The following is a 20391-nucleotide window of genomic DNA, read 5'->3' on the forward strand; positions in this document are numbered from 1 at the left end:
CACAAGAAAGGGTCTTTTCTGTAGTGGCTCCCCATTTGTGGAATGCTCTCCCCAGGGAGGTTCGCCTGGCGGCCTTCATTAACATATATTTAGGCTCCAGGCAAAAACATTCCTCTTCCCCCCAGGCCACTCTGTGATCCTCAGATGAAAGCTGGTTTGTACCTTCAATAAAATAGAATAAAACATTTTGTTTAAAAAGTTGAAAAGCCCTGACATATAGAGGAATATGCAGGAGAGAAATAAAACCTTGAATGGTGATAGTTGGTTCCACGCTAGATCTGTTCTACAATTTGTAAAGGTAAGTTAGTATCTTGCTGTTCCCTAACTCAAGGGAGAGGAAGCTTCTTCAGCCTGAGGGCCTCATTCTGAGCAGCCTTCCAGGGGGCCACTTCCCAATGGTGGGCGGGGCCAGAGGCGAAAGTGGGCAGAGCAACAAATGTAAATTTTACATTTGCATAGCAGGCTAGTTTTTTCACCCTCTCACACCCATCTCTAGCCTCTATCCAAGCAAACAAGGAGCATTATCGGGCACCTATTCCAGCCCAGCAAAAACACTCAAGGAGGGTGCAAAGTAGGGTTGGTGAGGCCTGTGGCCTGGGAAGAGTCTGAAGGGCCAAGTAGAGAGTCTCGAAGGGCCACATTGTCTCCTGGGCTTGAGACAGCAATGGACGAATCTCATTTCCCAATTTTATGTTCAGTTTCCAGCGTTTCCACATCTGTGCAATTTTTAAAGAAGAAATTCTGACAATTCACAAGAATTGTAGTATAAATTTATCCTGGAAATGAACGTTTCCATGCAATTTTCCCCAATATTCACAAATTTGGAAAGCACTATTCCCCTCATATATGTTATTTTCACTAATATATGCATTTAGTACAGTATATGCACTTTTGTACATGCTGGAGAATTGCATTGCAAAATTCAGAAAAGCACAGATTTTGCAGGCTGGCTGGGTCTCAGTTCTTGCATTGTTTCGGAAAGTACAAATTGGGAGGGTTCACAATTAAACGAGAACTGAAATAAATCCCTCCCCATCCCTAGCCAGAGGCTCCCTGTGCTCGATTTACGGCTTACTGCGATGTGCAAACGTGGCCAGTGAGCCCGCAGCAAAAGGCACACTGCCCTGGCTCTCCCTGGAGGATGAAGAACTCAGACTTGGAATACCAGTTTGGTGCAGTGGTTGGTTATAGCGCTGGAATAAGACCTGGGAGAACAGGGTTTGAATCCCCACTTGGCCATGAAGCTCACTAGTTGTGACATTGGGGACCATTGCCAGCCTCTCTGCCTACCCTGTCTCACATGATGGTTGTGTGAGGATAAAACACACGGGGGGGGGGCGAACTACATACTCCACCTTGAGCTTCTTGCAGGAAAGGTGGGATGCGAATGCAAGAAATCCAATCAAGAGCTTTAATCGTCAAATCAGTACGGTGCACAAGGTAAAGGTAAAGGGACCCCTGACCATTAGGTCCAGTCGTGGCCAACTCTGGGGTTGCTGCACTCATTCGCTTTATTGGCCAAGGGAGCCGGCGTACAGCTTCCGGGTCGTGTGGCCAGCATGACTAAGCCACTTCTGGTGAACCAGAGCAGAGCACGGAAATGCCGTTTACCTTCCCACCAGAGCGGTGCCTATTTATCTACTTGCACTTTGACGTGCTTTCGAACTGCTAAGTTGGCAGGAGCAGGGACCGAGCAATGGGAGCTCACCCTGTCGCGGGGATTCGAACCGCCAACCTTCTGATCGGCAAGTCCTAAGCTCTGTGGTTTAACCCACAGCGCCACCCGCATCCCAGTATGGTGCACAGCTGGGTTCAAATGCACAAGAGGGGCTGTGCGTGGCTAGGCAAGCTAAGATGTTGATCCAACAAGCCACATGCCCCCTTGGAGTCTGTTTTGTGGAAATGGGGAAGGCACAACTCCAGCATGACAAGTGGGGCTGCCCTTTGGACTGGGCAAGCAAACGGGAACTCCTTCTGGAGGGCTGGACCTGAGCTGTCTGTTGGCGTCTGCACTGGGAGCTCTGTGACCTAGGTGACAGAGGTGGCTCAAAACCAGACCGAGTGGCAATCTCCTCCTGTGAGGATGGGCTGGAGTGGGCGGTGGCAGGGCTGGAGTGGATGCTGCAACCAGGTGGCATGGGAGCCAGGGGTGCAGTGGGCACAGAGCTCCTAGATGATGCAAGATGGGACACAGTAGAGTATGGTGGAGCTATGCAGCTGGGACCTTCCCCGGCTCCTCCCAGGGTGACTTCTCTGGTTCTCGAGGCCCTGATCCAGGCCGTACCAATCCTCCGGGCCCCTCCCTAGGGTTGAATTTTATTATTTCAGTCACAGACCAGTTCCAGCCCACATACAAGATCAAGGAAGTCATAAAACACGATAGGGATACATTTGGATTTGCAGTTAGGTATAACAGGGACAATACAGATATAGCAACAGTTAAAAAATATATAAATTAAAACTTAGTCACTAACATATAACCTAAAATTATCATTTAAGACCTTAATCATTATGATAGCACAGCTTGTTCCCTAAGTTTTATGGCAGTCGCACAGAATTTGGCTACTCTTAATATGATCTCAGGATCCTTATCCTCTACCAAGGATTTTAGACATTGAAGTTTGGATTCATTTGGAGATTTTTGCATAGCAGGAGTAATAAATACCGAGCGTATATCCCCGTAGAAGTGGCAGCCGTAACAAGGCATGAGAGACAGTTTCTACCTCCATCAAGCCGCAGGGGCAGACTCGTTCCTAACCCTAACCACCACCAGGGTCCTGCTGACATACACAGCACATTCAAAGCACTCCCCCCACAAGAATCCCAGGAACTCTAGTTTGTTAAGGGGGGTGCTGGGAATTGTAGCTCTGTGAGGGGAAGGCCACAGTTCCCAGGCTTCTTGGGGTGTGTGTGTGCCTTAGAGCTACGGTGTGCTTGCAGTTGTATGGCAACTGAGGGAAACCAGGTATGGCTTGTCTGCTGATGTCAATAGAAGCTCAAGAGGGTTAAATAAACTTGTTCATAGTTGCCCTGCACCCTGTTTTATATAGTCGAACTCAGGGATCACACAAATGTTTAACAAGGAAAGCGTTCATATAAAATTCACACATAATTTTTTCTAATGAAATATGTGAAACGCATTTTCTTTTTATAGGTGCTCTATAAAACACTTGTCATAAAGCCTTGCCTTCCTGCTTCTTTTTGTGCTGCTCTGCTCTTTTCTCCCCCCTTCTTTTCATTCTTTCTTTTAATTTTTTTAAATATGGGGCACTACCTAGAGGAGTGGGGGGTGGGTGGTTCCCTAACCCCAGTTAGCAGCTTGGTCAGCACTTAAAATTGACCCACAGATAGATCAGAACTGGGCGGTGCGAGAACTTGCATTGGGCTTCTTGAATTTATCCTTTTGACCACAGCCATGCTACATATGTAAAACTGATTTGATAATCACTCCTTCCCAGGGACTCCTGGGAATTATAATGCTTAGAGGCAAGGCTAAGAGCGTCAAACAGACAGTTCCCAGAATACGTTTCACAGAATTAGAAGGAGCCACCCATGACACCCATGCTATAAAACTTACCTGAAGTCACATCCGCACCATACCTTTAAAATGCTGTTATGCCACTTTAACAGTCATGGTGTCCCCCAAAGCACCCTGGTAGTTTGTTAAGGGTGCTGCGATTACAGCAATACGCTCTACGTGGGGCTACCTTTGAAGGTGACCCAGAAACTACAATTAATCCAGAATGCAGCAGCTAGACTGGTGACTGGGAGCGGCCGCCGAGACCACATAACACCAGTCGTGAAAGACCTTCATTGGCTCCCAGTACGTTTCCAAGCACAATTCGAAGTGTTGGTGCTGATCTTTAAAGCCCTAAATGGCCTCGGCACAGTGTACCTGAAGGAGCGTCTCCACCCCCATCATTCTGCCCAGACACTGACGTCCAGCTCCAAGGGCCTTCTGGCACTTTCCTCACTGCGAGAAGTGAGGTTGCAAGGAACCAGGCAGAGGGCCTTCTCAGTGGTGGCACCCACCCTGTGGAATGCCCCCCATCAGATGCCAAGGAAATAAACAACAATCTGACTTTTAGAAGACATCTGAAGGGAGCCCTGTTTAGGGAAGTTTTTAATGTTTGATGTTTTATTATGTTTTTAATATTCTGTTGGGAGCCGCCCAGAGTGGCTGGGGAAACCCAGCCAGATGGGCAGGGTATAAATAATAAATTATTATTGTTATTATTATTATTATATTATTGCTAGGAGATCCTCATTCCCCTTGCAGAGCTGCAATTCCCTGCGTGGTCAGTCCCTCTTCACAGGGAAGTCTGAGAATTGTGGCTCTGTGAGAGCAATTGTAGCTCTGTGCAGGGAATGAAGGGGGCTAAATCCATAGAATCATAGAATTGTAGTTGGAAGGGACCAAATGGCCATCTAGTCTAGGTCTGTGCCATCCAGGAATCACAGCTAAAGAATCTCTGAAGGACGGCCTTCCAACCTCTGTTGAAAAACCTCTAGGGAAGGAGAGTCCACCATCTTCCAAGGTAGTCCATTTCACTGTCGAGCAGCTTCTACCATCAGAAAGTTCTTCCAGATCTCCTTTCTTGTGATTTGAATCCATCTGTTCAGGTCCTTCCTTCTAGAGAACCAGAAAACAAGCTTGCTCCACCTTCCATGTAGCAGCCCTTCAGATATTTTAAGATGGCTATCATGTCACCTTTTAGTCTTCTCTAGGCTAAACATGCCCAACTTATTCAACTGCTCCTCATAAGGAACAGCACCATCAGCCATGGGGGACATTTGAGGGGCCACTTGAGAGACCCACGAGGGCCACAGATTTTCCATGGGTGGTTTACACCAATCCCAAATTGTGAAGGAACATGACCATCTAACTAAATTGAAGGCAAGGAGCTGGATAAGAACTGATCAGAGGATGGCACCCTCTTGATTATTCATCCAGCAATGATGAATTTCGAGTTCTGAGTAAAGAACGGCAACTGCGCCCTGCTCATAAATCTCTCATTCCGGGATTTCGCTGTTCTATTCTCACAATTTACAGCTTCACCCCACATTGCATCATAGGATTCTGCCACACTGTCCTGGCTGGGCTGAATTCTTTCGACATGCTGAGGTCTGAGTGGAAAGGTGAAGTCGCAATGCAAGTATTGATCAGAGTTGGCCAACTTCTACAGAGCTTCTTTCATCTCTTCAAAAGCCATGAGCAAACCAGTTATGGCCAACCCGATGTCCTCCAGATGTTTTAGGTGATGAGTCCCATCAGCCCTATCAGTACCCTCTCTGAGATCTCAGCAGCCATAGGGCTGAAAGGCTTGGCTCTCCTGTTAAAGTTATTAGATTCTCACATAAGCTGAATTTCTGAGCTCCTGTGGAAGTAGAACGGTGGCTTCCACATAGTAAAAACAAGACAAAAAACCAATTATTTGCACATGTTAGTTTAAATGTATAGATGTAAATTTAGAAATCATTGCTGTAATTTAAATAGAAATATTGTTGCAGGCTCTCCAATCTCTGAGCAGCAAGAGACTCTGGGGTTTTCTTCTCTTTCCTGGAATGAAAGCCAGTGGAGATAGTGATGTCTTTAGGGTATATGGTTTTATTTACACATATAAAGGTAAAGGTAAAGGGATCCCTGACCATTAGGTCCAGTTGTGGCCGACTCTGGAGTTGCGGCGCTCATCTCGCTTTATTGGCCGAGGGAGCCGGTGTACAGCTTCCGGGTCATGTGGCCAGCATGACTAAGCCACTTCTGGTGAACCAGAGTAGTGCACGGAAACGCCGTTTATCTTCCCGTCGGAGCGGTACCTATTTATCTACTTGCACTTTGACGTGCTTTCGAACTGCTAGGTTGGCAGGAGCAGGGACCGAGCAATGGGAGCTCTCCCCGTTGCGGGGATTCGAACTGCCGACCTTCTGATCAGCAAGTCCTAGGCTCTGTGGTTTAACCCACAGTGCCACCCGCGCCCCACATATTTACACATATAGAAATGTAGAGGCAGAAGGGACCACGAGGTCATCTGGTCCAAGCCCTTGCAATGCTGAAATCCTTTTGCCCAACATGGGGCTCAAACTCACGGTCCTGAGATTAAGAGTCTCAAGCTCCACTGACTGAACTAATATATACAACCTGAGCACAGGACGGAGAGACTCTCAGCATCAACACACCAACAGATCTTTCTTCCTCATTAGGTTTCCAGGGAAGCTCCAAGCCACAGCTCTTGGATCCAGCACAGAGCAAGGCAAGCCTCAGAGTCTCCAGCTTCTGGCCTTAGCTAGCATCAGATAAAACACTCACACAACAAACACAGAAGCCCCTTGACTTCTTGTTCTCCATCCTGGAATGATGGATCATCCGGCCAGGTAAAGCAGGTGGGGAATGAGCTTGTTTTCCCCTGCTCCAGAGGGTAGGACTCGAACCGTTGACTTCAAGTTACAAGAAAGGAGATTCCGACTAAACGTATGGAAAAACCTTCTGGCAGTAACAGGTGTTAGAAAGTGGGACAGTCTCCCTTGGGAGACTGTGGACTCTCCTTCCTTGGAGGCCCAGTATACCTGAAGGAGCATCTCCATCCCCATCATTCTACCCAGACACTGAGGTCCAGCTCCAAGGGCCTTCTGGCGGTTCCCTCACTGTGAAAATTGAAGCTACAGGGAACCAAGCAGAGGGCCTTCTCAGTAGTGGCGCCCGCCCTGTGGAACGCCCTCCCATCAAATATCAAGGAAATAAACCACTACCTGACTTTAGAAGACATCTGAAGGCAGCCCTGTTTAGGGAAGTTTTTAATGTTTGATATTTTATCTACTACTACTACTACTACTGCTACTAATAATAATATTTTATTTGTATCCTGCCTTCCCCTGCCAAAGCCGCGCTCAGAGCTAACAACAGGTAAAAATACCACAGTGTACATAAAATTGCACAATCAATTAATTAAAATACATTCTAGAATCAGTTCAGACTCAAATTAATGGCAACCATCGGGTTAGAGTTTTATGAGGATTACAGAAGGAGAGAGGGGGTCAGACTGTGTCTTGGCGGAACAGCTCTGTCTTGCAGGCCCTGCGGAAAGATGTCAAGTCTTCTTATTATTATTATATTGGGAGCTGCCCAGAGTGGCTGGGGCTGGGGAAACTCAGCCATATGGAGGGGTTTAATAATAATAATAATAATAATAATAATAATAGGTTTTAAAGCAGAGGTTGGATGGTCATATGTCATGGATGCTTTAGCTGGGATACGATTCTATGATTTAATTCCCACAACAGCCCTGTGAGGTAGGTTAGGCTGAGAGAGGCAGTGACCGGCCCAGGGTCACACAAAGTGAGCTTTGTGGTCGAGTGGGGATTTGAACCCTAGTCTCCCAGGCCCTAGTCTGACATTTTAACCACTACTCCACTCTGGCTCCTTATATAACATGCTCAAAACACCGCTCCCACCCCCAGTTCTCTGATCCTCCAGTAATGGAAATCAGAGGTTATTATCATTCCATTTGCTTTCTCTCCAAACATGCCGGTGGATTCTTAAGCAAACTACAAGGCAGCCAAAATGCAGCTGTGAGCAGGGACACCTGTCACTCGGAGGGAGAAAACGTCTATTGATTGTTATTAATGGTTCAGCATTTAGCTGCTCGGCCCCAAACCAGCCAAAGACGGTGGAGACAAGCTGTCTGGGACTCCCTGTGATGTTGTAAAATGACAGCAAGGCAAACCGCCCGGAGAAAAGGTGTAACCAGGATTTTAAAACTTCATCCCCACCTCAAATGTTCCTCTCTGGCATATCACAACAAAACGCTTGGGAATGATGTCAAAAAGGGTGGCATGCTCCTCAGCAGAGGTTTATGAACTGGCAAGAGAACAATGCCTCCCCCCACAACACGTAAGACAAAAGACAGATCCACACTGGATTTTCAAAGCAGATTCAGCCCACAGTTGAGACATTTGGAGTTATTTCCTCCAAAGAATCCCAGGGACTGTAGTCCCCCCCCCCACCTCACAGAGCTGCCATTGCCAGCACCTTTCGCAAACTACAGTTCCCAAGATTTGCATGGGGTGGGGTGCTTTAAATGTGCACTAGTCTTTAAATGCATGGTGTGGATCTGCAGAAAAACATAAAAAGACTTGCGTTCTGTAAATGCTTACAATCTATGCATGCAACATGAGCTGGTTCCAGGTCTGGAGGGCAAAGTGCTCCCAGTGGGTTCATGTCAGGGGCACCAATTGGGGGAGGCCGAGGGCCCCCCCATTTCCCCCCCAAGGGCCTCATCAATTTTCCAAGGTCTGCTGAGCCCCATCAGGTCTTCCTGCAGCTAGCAGAAGGCTTCTCCGGCCAGCATGGTGTCGGGAGGTGTGTGTGACATCACATGTTGCAAGTGTGATGTCACACGTGCCCCTTAAAGCTTGGGGACAACCCAGTGCCTGTGGTTCATGTCCTTCCTAACCTGCTTTGCCGCTTGCATATCTCTCCCTTTGAGCCCCTCCCTAATACCTCCATGAGAAAGGACCAGAGCTCAAGCGGCAGAGCATCTACTTTGCATGCAGAAAGTTACAGGTTCAGTCCCTGGCAGCGTTCCCAGGAAGGTCTGGGAACATGGGAGCCAAGTTTAATAAAATATTTGGAGGCCCAGGTAAGCCCCACCCTGCATAATCAATCACATGATGCTGTGCACACACACCATTTGAATGAGAATGCCCATCAACTTTTGGGGGCGGCAGCCGCCTCAAATATTTTACTGGGGCCCCCCGAAGACCTCTTGGCCCCTAGGAGTTGGCCGTGTAGGCAATACTGAGTAGGCTGGACCAATAGACGGACTCCGTGTAGTGTAGTGGTTAAAGAGCGGCAGATTTGTAATCTGGTGAATCGGGTTCGCATCTCCTCTCCTCCACATGCAGCTGCTGGGTGACCTTGGGCTAGTCACACTTCTCTTAGCCCCACTCACCTCACAGAGTGTTTGTTGTGGGGGAGGAAGGGAAAGGAGATTGTGAACCGCTTTGAGAATCCTTAGGGTAGTGATAAAGCGGGATATCAAAGCCAAACTCTTCTTCTCTAAGGCAGCTTCCTGTTTGCATCAGCTGTGTTTGTAGCTCAGTGGTGGAAGATCTGCTTTCCGCACAGAATGTCCTAGGTCCAACTCCTGGTGTCTCTCGGACCCTCCAAGTGTCCCTATTTTCGAGGGACAGTCCCAGATATACAGAAGCTGTCCCAGTTTCTGATTTGATCCCAGAATGTCCCGTTTTTCCTTAAGATGTCCCTATTTTCATCAGAGAAATATTGGGGGGCATGGTAGGACGTCCCTATTTTCATCAGAGGGTATGGAGTTATGTGACCCCCCCCTCCCGCGGCCAAGGAAATAAGTACCTATGCAACCTTTAGAAGACACCTGAAGGCAGCCCTGCATAGGGGAGCTTTTTTTTTTTAATGTTTAATGCTGGGGCAACCCAGTCAAGATGGGTGGGGTATAAATAATAAATTATTATTATTATGGAATATCCCACTCCTTTTTTTAATCTGACAGATGTTGGAGGGAATGGTCTCCTGTCCTCCCACTTGCTTATACCAGCTTTTGGAAGCAGATTTCTTCCTTGGCTATTATACCTCCATGCTAGCCAATATGATCCAGTAACTGCCTCGCCCCTACAGCTGATTTACAAGAAGAATCTCCACTGGCACCACATGACTGTAATTGGCAGGCCCACAGCCAGTTGGGTTAGAACCTGTTGGCCAGGATCCTGACAGTGGGTGAGGAGGAAAGTGGCTTAAACGTTGCCTGGCTACTGTCAAGTGTGTAATCTGAATCTGCCTCTTGGAAGGGTGTTATGTGTGAAGAAAAATAAAAACTAAACCCTGCATCCAGAGAAGAGATCCAACACCAAACTTTGGGGGGGCGGGACACACACACACACCAACCACCAGCTCTTGGATTTAGTACAAAGCTGGTCAGTCTCTTTAGAGGCAAATGCTTCGTTTTTCTTTTTTAAGGCTGTAGCCATGAAGAAAGTCCCAGTTTCAATCCCCAGGTAGGATTGGGAAAGCAAAGCCCAGGATGGGTGGCCACTTATGCATCACCGAAAATGTGGACAAAAGAAGACCCAGGTTTGCACGTGCTGTTTAATATGTTTAAGAGCATGGGTAGGCAAACTAAGGCCCAGGGGCTGGATGCAGCCCAATCGCCTTCTAAATCTGGCCCACCGACGGTCCGGGAATCAGCATGTTTTTACATGAGTAGAATGTGTCCTTTTATTTAAAATGCATCTCTGGGTTATTTGTGGGGCATAGGAATTCGTTCATTTCCCCCCCAAAAAATATAGTCCGGCCCCCCACAAGGTCTGAGGGACAGTGGACCGGCCCCCTGCTGAAAAAGTTTGCTGACCCCTGTTTAAGAGCATAAGAAGAGTCTGTTGATCTCCCATGTAGTCAAGCATCTGCATCTCACAGTGGTCAACAAGAGACCTCTGGGAAACTCATAAGCAGGATGCAAGCACAACAGCCCTGTGACTCCCAGAAACTGGCAAACAGAAGCATAACTGCCTCTGATTATGGAGGCAGAGACCTGCCATCATGGCTAGCAGCCATGGAGAGCTTTCTCCTCCATGGATATCGCTCAATCTCTTTTAAAGCCATGCAATTTGGAGGCCATCACCGCCTCCTATGGGAGCGAGTTCCATCATTTAACTAGGTTCTGAGTGAAGAAGACTTTTTTTTTATCCGCCCTCAATATTCCAGCATTCCACTTCATGGGATTCGCGGGCGAGTTCTCGTGTTAGGAGACAGGGGGAATAGCTTTTCTCTACGCACTTTCTCCATGTGATTTTTTTAAAAAACTGTCATGTTGCCACCTCTTTTCTCTAAACTAAAAAGTCCCAAATGCTACAACCTTCAGTCAATCAATCATTTATTTGTAATCTGCCTTTCCAAAGTTCACGCCATGCGCAAGGCAGCTTACAACATATATTTAAAAAATTGCACGACTGCAAATGCAACAAAAGCAGTCAAGAACAATAAACAAAACATTTTAAAAAGTATACAACCAAACTGAAAAAGTTCCACAGAAATTGTAAGATCCAAAATGAAGATATGAAAAATTAACATTGACGACAGCAATAAACCCCAACAAAAATACCCAAACAATACCCCAAGCTTTCCTCATAGGGAAGTTGCTGCTTCCCCTCAGATGGAGATTTAGAAAAGCAATTGCTTTAATTAAATAAGATAACAGTCCCTCTCACCCTAATGGGGAGCCTGTTTCACCAGGTGGCCTGGAAGCCTGCTGAGTTGCTGGGCAACTTCAAGGTCTCTCCTACTTCCTTTCCTGGGTTCTTTAGATTTAAGCTGGACTTGGTCCAGGAAGCCCTTCCAACAGAGAACTGGAAAATATAACACAGGGACACACTAAATAGCTATGAATGGAACAGATCGCTCTTCCCTGGGGAAGGGCTGTAGCTGTAGCTCAGCGTTGCTTTATACAGCAGTGGGGCTGGTGCCCATTGAGACTGGTAGGGCAGAAAGCAGGGAGCCCACCAGTAGGAGGAGCGGGAGACAATGAGAAGCGGAGCCAACTTATTCAAGCTTTGTTGTTAGTCTGCTCTTCCCTGCTGAGTTCTACAAGGGGCAACACGGAGATAAGGAGGAAGCCGATTGGCAAGGTCACCCCCAGGACTCTGGTTGAGGACAGAATGAGGTTGGTGGGACATTGCCGCACTGGCCCTAATGGGATCAGCCTCCACGGGGAATATATACTTTGCGAGCAGAAAGTCCTATGTGCCATTCCTGGTATCTCCAGGTATGGCTGGGGAAAGCTCTTACCTGAAACCCTGGAAAGCCACTGCCAGTCAGTGTGAACACTATTGAGCTGGGTGGACTGATGGTCTGGCTTGGTGTAAGGCTGCTCCCACATATCTTTTGGATCCTGCTCCAGTTCCCAGGGTCGGGGGAGGGGGAGAGGAAGACGGCTTCCCTGCTTGCTAACTTTGGGTGTGTCACACATGGTCAGGAAGAAGACTGGGATGAGTCCAGGCACAGCTGTGGGTTCCTTGACTGAGCTGTGCTGGACTGGCTTTTAACCCACCAAGCTGAACGCAGCATGCCAGCCATGGATGGTAGCCCATCAAGGATCTGAAAAACCACTTGCTTTTCCTGCCTGCCTGCAGCTAAAAAATAAAACTGGGTGATTTGCTAGGGACAAGGTCCTTTTGGCTGGCCAAATTGGGCAGCATGGTTCTGGAGCTTACTGGGACATCAAACTGGGAAATGTCCAGACCTCAGACTTTGCAGAATTCTGATTCTAGTAAAGGCCTCAGAGGAAGGACAGTGACAGTTTTACTGTTTGTCTCAGCTTTGGTGCTGGCACCTTGTCATACCTTGACCAAACCTCACTATTTTTGAAAAGGCCTTCTGCTAAGCCACCCACTTTTCCGTAGTGTGCTTCCTCTACGTGAGATCCTGCAGGCTTGAATCTGTCCTCCTCAACTTCCATGCACATTGTTTTTAACACTGAAAATGCAAGCTTTTCTCTGGAGGCTTAGAAAATAAATAATCTTCCTTTGAGAACGGGCACATATTCTCAGGAGAGAAGGGGCGCACAAGAGATTTGTGTCTCAAATATCTGATTTCCTCTAGGATATCCCTCTCTCTGTGTATCATTTGTGAAAGACTGGGCAAGCTGGCAGTGAGGAAGGGCGTAACCTGTATCATAGGCTAATAAAAAGAAAGAAAATGTAATTATACTTCTTTCTGATGTAGCTCTGATCTTCCCAGTCAAGGCAGCCTCATATTGGGCAAGCTTAATCTCCATTCAGGATTTTTTGGTTGTGCAGCCAAATTTGCCTAAGCTTCTACAGGACTAGAAATGTGTCAGTTCTCTGAAAAGAAAGATTCTTTAAGAAAAAGATGACTGGCCTGTAGGATGTGAAATGTCAGGATATCCCAGGTCACAGAGAGACTAAAGAGTGTGGTCCTAAGCATGCTGACTCAGAACAAAACATAGGACAGATATGCAGGTAGACTGCCTTGCAAAAGTGTAGCAGCTTTCCAGTGTGTTGCACAGTTTGTTGTATGTCTGAGTATTATGGGGCTGCTGGATAAAAGTCATGGGTGTGTGTCCTTGGTACGATTTGCTCCTGGCTGTGAGAAACAAGTTGATTCTCTTAAGGCCAAGATCTGGAGATGCAGAGAGGGCCAGAGAGATTGGTGGACAAGGCCTTGGGGGATGATGTAGCTGTGTCCCATTCCCAGAACGACAGCTACCCTGCTGTCACAGAGAAGAAGGGTTTTGAGGAGGGAGGGCATTGCTTGGAGGAAAAGGGAAATGATCCCTTGGAGTGGAACGCTTTGCTTGGAAAATGAGCAGTTATCATATCGGCGCACCTCTACAGGTGGGGGAATTTTTGTAGTGGGTGATTCAATCATCAGGAACACAGATAGGAGTGGGGTGGGGATATGGGGGTCTGGGGGTTATGGGTGCATGGACTTCAAGGTGAATTGCCTGCCTGGTGCAAAGGAGAGCCAGTGTGGTGTAGTGGTTAAGAGTGGTAGACTCGTAATCTGATGAACCGGGTTCACGTCTCCACTCCTCCACATGCAGCTGCTGGGTGACCTTGGGCTAGTCACACTTCTTTGAAGTCTCTCAGCCCCACTCACCTCACAGAGTGTTTGTTGTGGGGGAGGAAGGGGAAGGAGAATGTTAGCCGCTTTGAGACTTCTTCGGGTAGTGATAAAGCGGGATATCAAATCCAAACTCCTCCTCCTCTTCTTCTTCATGTGCAGCGACAGAGGAACCCTCTCTGGCACCTGGGGCAGACTGCCGAGGGGCGGGGTGAACCACCCAGTGGCACACGCGCAATGTCCATACGGACTGTGCATGCTCAGCATCTCGTATAGAGTGCGCATATGTGGCATCCCATATGGAGTGCACATGCGCAGCCGCCCATGGTCACCATGCGAGATGCAGCCTGTACAGACGCCTGTATGAACGCCGCATGAGAGCGGCAGCCCGTACAGACGCCATGCGAGTGGTGCCCATACTGACTGCGCATGCCCTTGGCAGCTCTACAGCTGGGGGGAGGCAGGGGCCATCTTGTCACACACACACCATAGTGGCACCCGGGACGGACAGCCCCCTCCGCCCCCCACTTTATATGCCCCTGGTCACGTGTCATCCTGGAAACAACAGGCTGGTTAGCTTAACGTCTGCTCCAAGAAAACCAGTAGAAAGCCTTGTTAACGATAGAATTGCAAAGCATATAGGAGTCTTTCTGAAGCAGAACCAGCATTTCTTCTGCAAGGTTAATTCCTGACTGTCTAACCTATTAAGGGTTCTTGGAGATTGTCAACAAGCATATAAACCTTAGTGTAAATGGCCAGTAAGAAGTCGAAGAAATTTTCATCATTGTCAATAATGATAGTGCTGACATTGTGTGCTTAGAGTTTCAAAAAGGCTTTGACAAAGTACCTCACCAAAGACTTCTAAGTAAGTTTTAGGGGTTATGGAAACAGAGGGGAGGATCCCCTTGTGGATAAGTAACATAGTTAAGGAGCAAGAAGCAGAATGTAGGAATAAACTGACAGTTTTCCCAATGGAGGAATGTAGAAATTGAAGTGCCACAAGCAATGGTATTGGGACCTGTGCTTCTTAACTTCTTCCTAAATTAGAGTTAGAGGTAAGCTGTGAGGTAGCCAAGTTTGCTGACGTTACCAAATTGTTCAGGCTGGTTAAAACAAAAAGGTATTGTGAAGAGCTCTGAAAGGATCTCTCTAAACTGGGTGAGTAAAATGGCAAATGCAATTTAATGTAAACAAGTGCAAAGTGATGCATGTTGAGCCAAATATTTTCAAATTTCACATCTATGCTTATGGAGTCTTACGAGGAATGAGATCTTGGGGTCACTACAGCAGCCATGAAAAAGGCAAAGTCCATGCAAGAGATAATTAGGAAGGATACTGAATCTAAAAAAGCTGATATATTTGTTTGATGATGCCATTAAACAAATATATGGGTGCGACCTCACTTGGAATATTGTGTACAGTTCTGGCCGCCACACTTCAAGAAGAACACGAGTTGGAAAAGTTTCAAAAAAAGAAAAGAAAAGAAAAAGGGCAACCGAAAAAGATCAAGGGATGGAACAACTCCCCAATGAGAAAAGATTACAGCATGTGAGGGTTTTTAATTTAGAGGAAAGGTGAGTAACAGAAGACACAGAAGGTAGATACAATTATGCCTGGTGTGGAGAAACAGACAGTGAAAACTTTTTCTCCCTCTCATAATACAGTGGTACCTCATGTTAAGTACTTAATTCATTCTGGAGGCCTGTTCTTAACCTGAAACTGTTCTTAACCTGAGGTACCACTTTAGCTAATGGGGCCTCCTGCTGCTGCCGCCACACGATTTCTGTTCTCATCCTGAGGTAAAGTTCTTCACCTGAGGTACTATTTCTGGGTTAGTGGAGTCTGTAACCTGAAGCGTCTGTAATCTGAAGCGTATGTAACCCGAGGTACCACTGTACTACAATTTAGGGACATCCTATGAAGCTGAATGTTGGAAGATTCAGGGCAGGTAAAAGAAAGGTAAACTAGTTAAACTATGGAATCCCCTCCCACAGGAGGCAGTGATGGCCATGGACTTGGATGGCTTTAAAAGAGGAATGGACAAATTCCTGGATGATAAGGCTATCAGTGTCCACGAGTCCTAATGGGTGTGTTCTGCCTTCTGCATACTGAGCTAGATAGACTGAATCTGACTCATTATAAGTCAGCCCCCTCTGCTCCTAGGTGTAAAAATATTTAGAACCGGCTGTGAGCCCAGACCAGCATGGCAGCCGCCCAGTGCTGCAAATGAACCACATGGTCAAACTTGGCTTCCCATGTTCCTAGGAAACTGGTTCATGGAAATGAGCCTCAACTGAGTATAGGATTGCACTGTAGGTAGGCTAGAACGGCAGGATCCTGCTCAGGAGCTCCAGTGTTGGGACTGAAGAGGCCCTAATTTTATCTGCATGTAAATCTCGTGCTGCGTGTTTTGCCAGTTGCTGTGATGTCATGGAATGTCCAGGAAATGTTAGAATCAGGCTATTAGCAGGGCCAGCCGTAGGGTAAGTAGTGTCCGGGATGAGGAATGCCTTCACACCCTTTCCTAGCTCTGTTCCACACACTACTTGAGTGCTTTTTGCCGAGCTGGAATCTGTCAAACTGTCCTAATGCCTCTTGCTTGTGGGGTTTGTGTGTTTGCCCAGTGGGAACATGACCTACTGTACGGCGTTGCATCTGTTGCTCTTCCTGCTTTTAGCTGTTTTTAAACCGTGTGCAAAATCTATAGTTGCTTAATATTGTGCCCTGGCTGCCAGATACGTATAGTGCAATAATTTAAACCAAAGCAAGCCAAGGTTCAAGTCCTGCCAGAGGAGCATGTTGACTGCTAGCAGCAAAAGGTCGGTCACGGAATGTTGCCGAACAACACCACTTCTGGTAGGAAAGTGAAAGGGTGGCTTTGTGGTGGCCCAAAAGTGGTTTAAGCAGGGGTTGTTTTGCTATTGGCAAAAAGGGGTGCGTGGAGGCAGTAGCGTTAAGGGTGCAGGAGGCAAACAGGCCTGCCAGACACGGGAGAGGCTCAAACTGATTCAGAGTAATCACCTAAATATTTAGAACAGATCTCTAGTGCACATTATTTACGTCGCGGCCGTCATATCCTTGCTTTTTACCTGGAGGGGCAGGTGGGCATTTGCTTGAATGCTACTCTAGATAATGAGGAAGCTTTCTGAGATGGCTGGGAGGAGGATGGGGGTGGGGGGAGGAAGTGTGTCAAATACTAATTCCTGTAAACAAGGTTTCAGCAAGAAGCAAACAAGCAGTTAATTTCTACTGAGATGAGATGGTTGATAATGCTTTTCTAGCTTAGGAACGCTCCTTAGGTCTGTCCCCTGGGTGCTGCCATGCCAAAGGCGGGGGGGGGGTAGGTTTTCCATGGAGAGACTACCAGTTTAGGGTGGCATGTGTCCTATTTTACAGAGGATAGATCTTCCTTGGATGAGTCTTCTGTCTGGTCCAACTCCAGATCCCCAAGAACAGAGGTTGGTTGGCCATCTGTCAGGGATTCTTTAGCTGAGATTCCTGCATTGCAGGGGGTTTGACTAGATGATCCTTGGGGTCTCTTCTAGCTCTGCAGTTCTTCAAGGGGGAGCAGGAGGGGTCTTGAAGTTGCCCAATAACAGTGAACATCTGGACAGCAGACTCAGCAGGCAGTCACTGAGCTTGCTTCACCAGAGTCTTCTCTGCAACATGTGTGTGTGTTTGTTTGTTTGTGTGTGTTGTGTTTCTTTTTAAATTACAGTAACCATTTATAAACTTGCATTCGAACGTACCAATTAACATGCACTGAAATTAATGAACTTATTTTAGCCATGTCCATTAGTTTCAGTAGGTCTGCCCAGAGCATGATGCATGTTGAATACAACCCTTTGGGGAAATTGGTGTCTTTTTGTTTGTTTGTTAAGGGTGCTGGGAATTGTAGTTCTGTGAGGGTTAAACTACAGTTCCCAGGATTCTTGGGGGGAAACTCATGTGCTTTAAATGTGTGGTGTGGATCAGCCCTAAGAAAGAAGAAAAGAAGTTAGCATCACTCCTGAACACAGCCTGAAGTGAAAAGGAAGGTTCCACCTCACTAGAATTTTATCTACACTTCATTTTTGGAAAAAAAATCTTGACCCAATCTACTGTGTTACAATCTATTTATTAAAAAATAAATAAATTATGTCTCCTGTTATGGAACCCTCAAGGTGGTTTGCAATAAAATCCATTAACAAAATTAAGAACAAAATAAATCTAGCAGAGTTAACAGTCAGTACAAAATCTAACTTGTCTGGAATCAGGAATTTTCACCACGTGCCAAAGTTACATCACCATCACCACATGCATGGAACAGGGAGGGAGTATTTCCAAGATTGGGAGCCACAACAGAAAAGGCCCTGTTCCTGGTTGCAGATGACCTTGGTGACCGGACAGGTCTGCAGAATAAAAGGTGTTCCCTTGGATAACCTGGTCCCAAGTTGTTTAGGGCTCTGTGGCTCAATACCAAAGCCTTAAACAGGGTCACAGTTTTGCATGTCATTAAGAACAGAAGAAGAGGCTGCTGGATCAGGCCAATGGCCCATCTAATCCAGCATCCTGTTCTCGCAGTGGCCAACCAGATGCCCGCGAGAAACCTGCAAGTGGGACCCGAATACAGTCAGAAGCAAAAATTACTTCTGAACAGTAGTTGTTGTCCGGGGTCTTGCTTGTGGACTCCCATAATAGGAAGCATCTGGTTGGCCACTGTGATAGCAGGAGGCTGGACCAAGTGGGCCATTGGCCTAATCCAGCAGCCTCTTCTTATGTCCGTACATAACAAGGAACAGAGATTGAGGGATGGAAAGGGAGAAGCACATGAAGCTGTCCTGTGTTAGAAGGAAGGACGAGAAGTTAAACAGGGTGGTGAGATCAAGTTGATGGATTCTGCCGAAATGGCTTAAACGACTGGAAGAGTCAGAAATCAGGAAGACCAAAATTTTAATAATGGGGAAAATTTACAACTTATCTTAAAAACCACTGTAAACAGTTAAAATGGTTAGTAGGATTGGAATATCACTTGTAGCTTAATTGTGACTTTTGGATACAGTTTTGGAGATGTAAAAGATTTGGATTATTGTAAAAGATGCAGGAGGAAGTGATTAACAATAGGACCCACAAAGTCCAGGAGATTCCTTGGAATCCTGTTTTTTATGTTGTGACTGTAAAATTTTAATCTGAAAAACCAAATAAATGTAAATTTATATAAAAAAGAAGTTAAACAGATCCTAAATCCCTTTGTTGCATCACCCCATCACTCCACACAGATGCCTGAAAAAGGGATCTGGCCACTGGGATCTGGCACCTTTGCAGGATGGACAGCTGATTGCGTTCTCTGACCCAGCATTTGTTCTCTCCATTTCTAACTGTCCTCACGGCGTCCTTTCCTTACAAACTGACAACTTAAATCCAGGGAGCATTTCTGCCTGGCTTTCATCTGATTTCACAAAAGGAGAGGGGAACGTACAACAGTGCTGACATCAAACATTTGAAGATTTGCCAAAACGTTAAATGTAGCAAAATTTTTGTTTTAATCTTAACATTACTTGGGGGCACTGCTACACGCATTTAAGTTGAATAGATGCTTGGAGGTTGTGGTGTTGGTGTGTGTGTGGGGGGAGAGAAGTCCCACAGAACCTAAACGGGGAGGCTCTCTCTTTCTTGATTAATTAATAAGGTTTGATGAGGTATTTAAAATTACCTTTAATCACCGTACTTAACAGGGTGGGGTGGCAATTTTGTGCTGAGGCAGATCGTCTATATTTTCAGAACTGTTTGCTTAACGCCGAAGGTTACGAAGGGAAGGGATAGCATCTTCATTTAAAATGCAGCGTTGCCTTGATAAATCGGGAAAGTGGGGCAAGATAACAAAGGGGCAAAATCCAACAAAAGATAAAGTTAGGGTGGCAACACGCAGGAAAAGATAAATCAAAAGCGGGAAAGGAAAAAATGATGGAACTGCTGTAGACTGAATGGAGCAGGAGCAGCATTAATTAGGGACATAACAAATGCCAGTTTGGGAGGAAGAAATGTATAGAGCCTGAGATAGATGCATTAAAAATGACAATCATTCAATATGGCAGTTACAGGGAACCAGGCAGAGGGCCTTCTTGGTAGTGGCGCCCTCCCTGTGGAACACCCTCCCTTCAGATGTCAAAGAGAACAACAACTACCAGACTTTTAGAAGACATCTGAAGGCAGCCCTGTTTAGGGAAGCTTTTAATGTTTGATGTATTACAGTATTTTAATATTTTTTTGGAAGCCGCCCAGAGTGGTTGGGGAAGCCCAGCCAGATGGGCGGGGTATAAATTATTATTATTATTATTATTATTATTATTATTATTATTATGACATGCCTAGATGCTACATTTGCCATGGATGCTTTAGCTGAGATTCTTGCATTGCAGAGGGTTGGTCTGCATGACCCTTGGGGTCCCTTCCAACTCCACAACAATATGATTCTATGGTTCTCTCCCTCTGCATTTTCTCCTCACAGCAACCTTGTGAAGGAGGTTAGGCTGAGAGTGAGTACCTGCTCAAGGTAACCTAATGAGCTTCATGGCTGAGTGGAGGATTCGAACCCTGGTTCCCCAGGTCCTAGTCCGACACTCTAACCACTACACCACACTGTCTTTCATTTTGTTCAAGTAAACATTAGCGTCATTCCCTCCGGGCTGGCACTGGAGGGTGGCACAGCCTGGCCCTGGCCTTTTGGAGCTCAACGTTTGTTGTTGGAAAACCGGAATATGAATATCGAATCAAAACCAAATCAAATCCCGGGTTGCAACCCC

Source organism: Podarcis pityusensis (assembly GCF_964106645.2).
Source record: "Podarcis pityusensis genome assembly, chromosome: 15".
NCBI lineage: Eukaryota > Metazoa > Chordata > Lepidosauria > Squamata > Lacertidae > Podarcis > Podarcis pityusensis.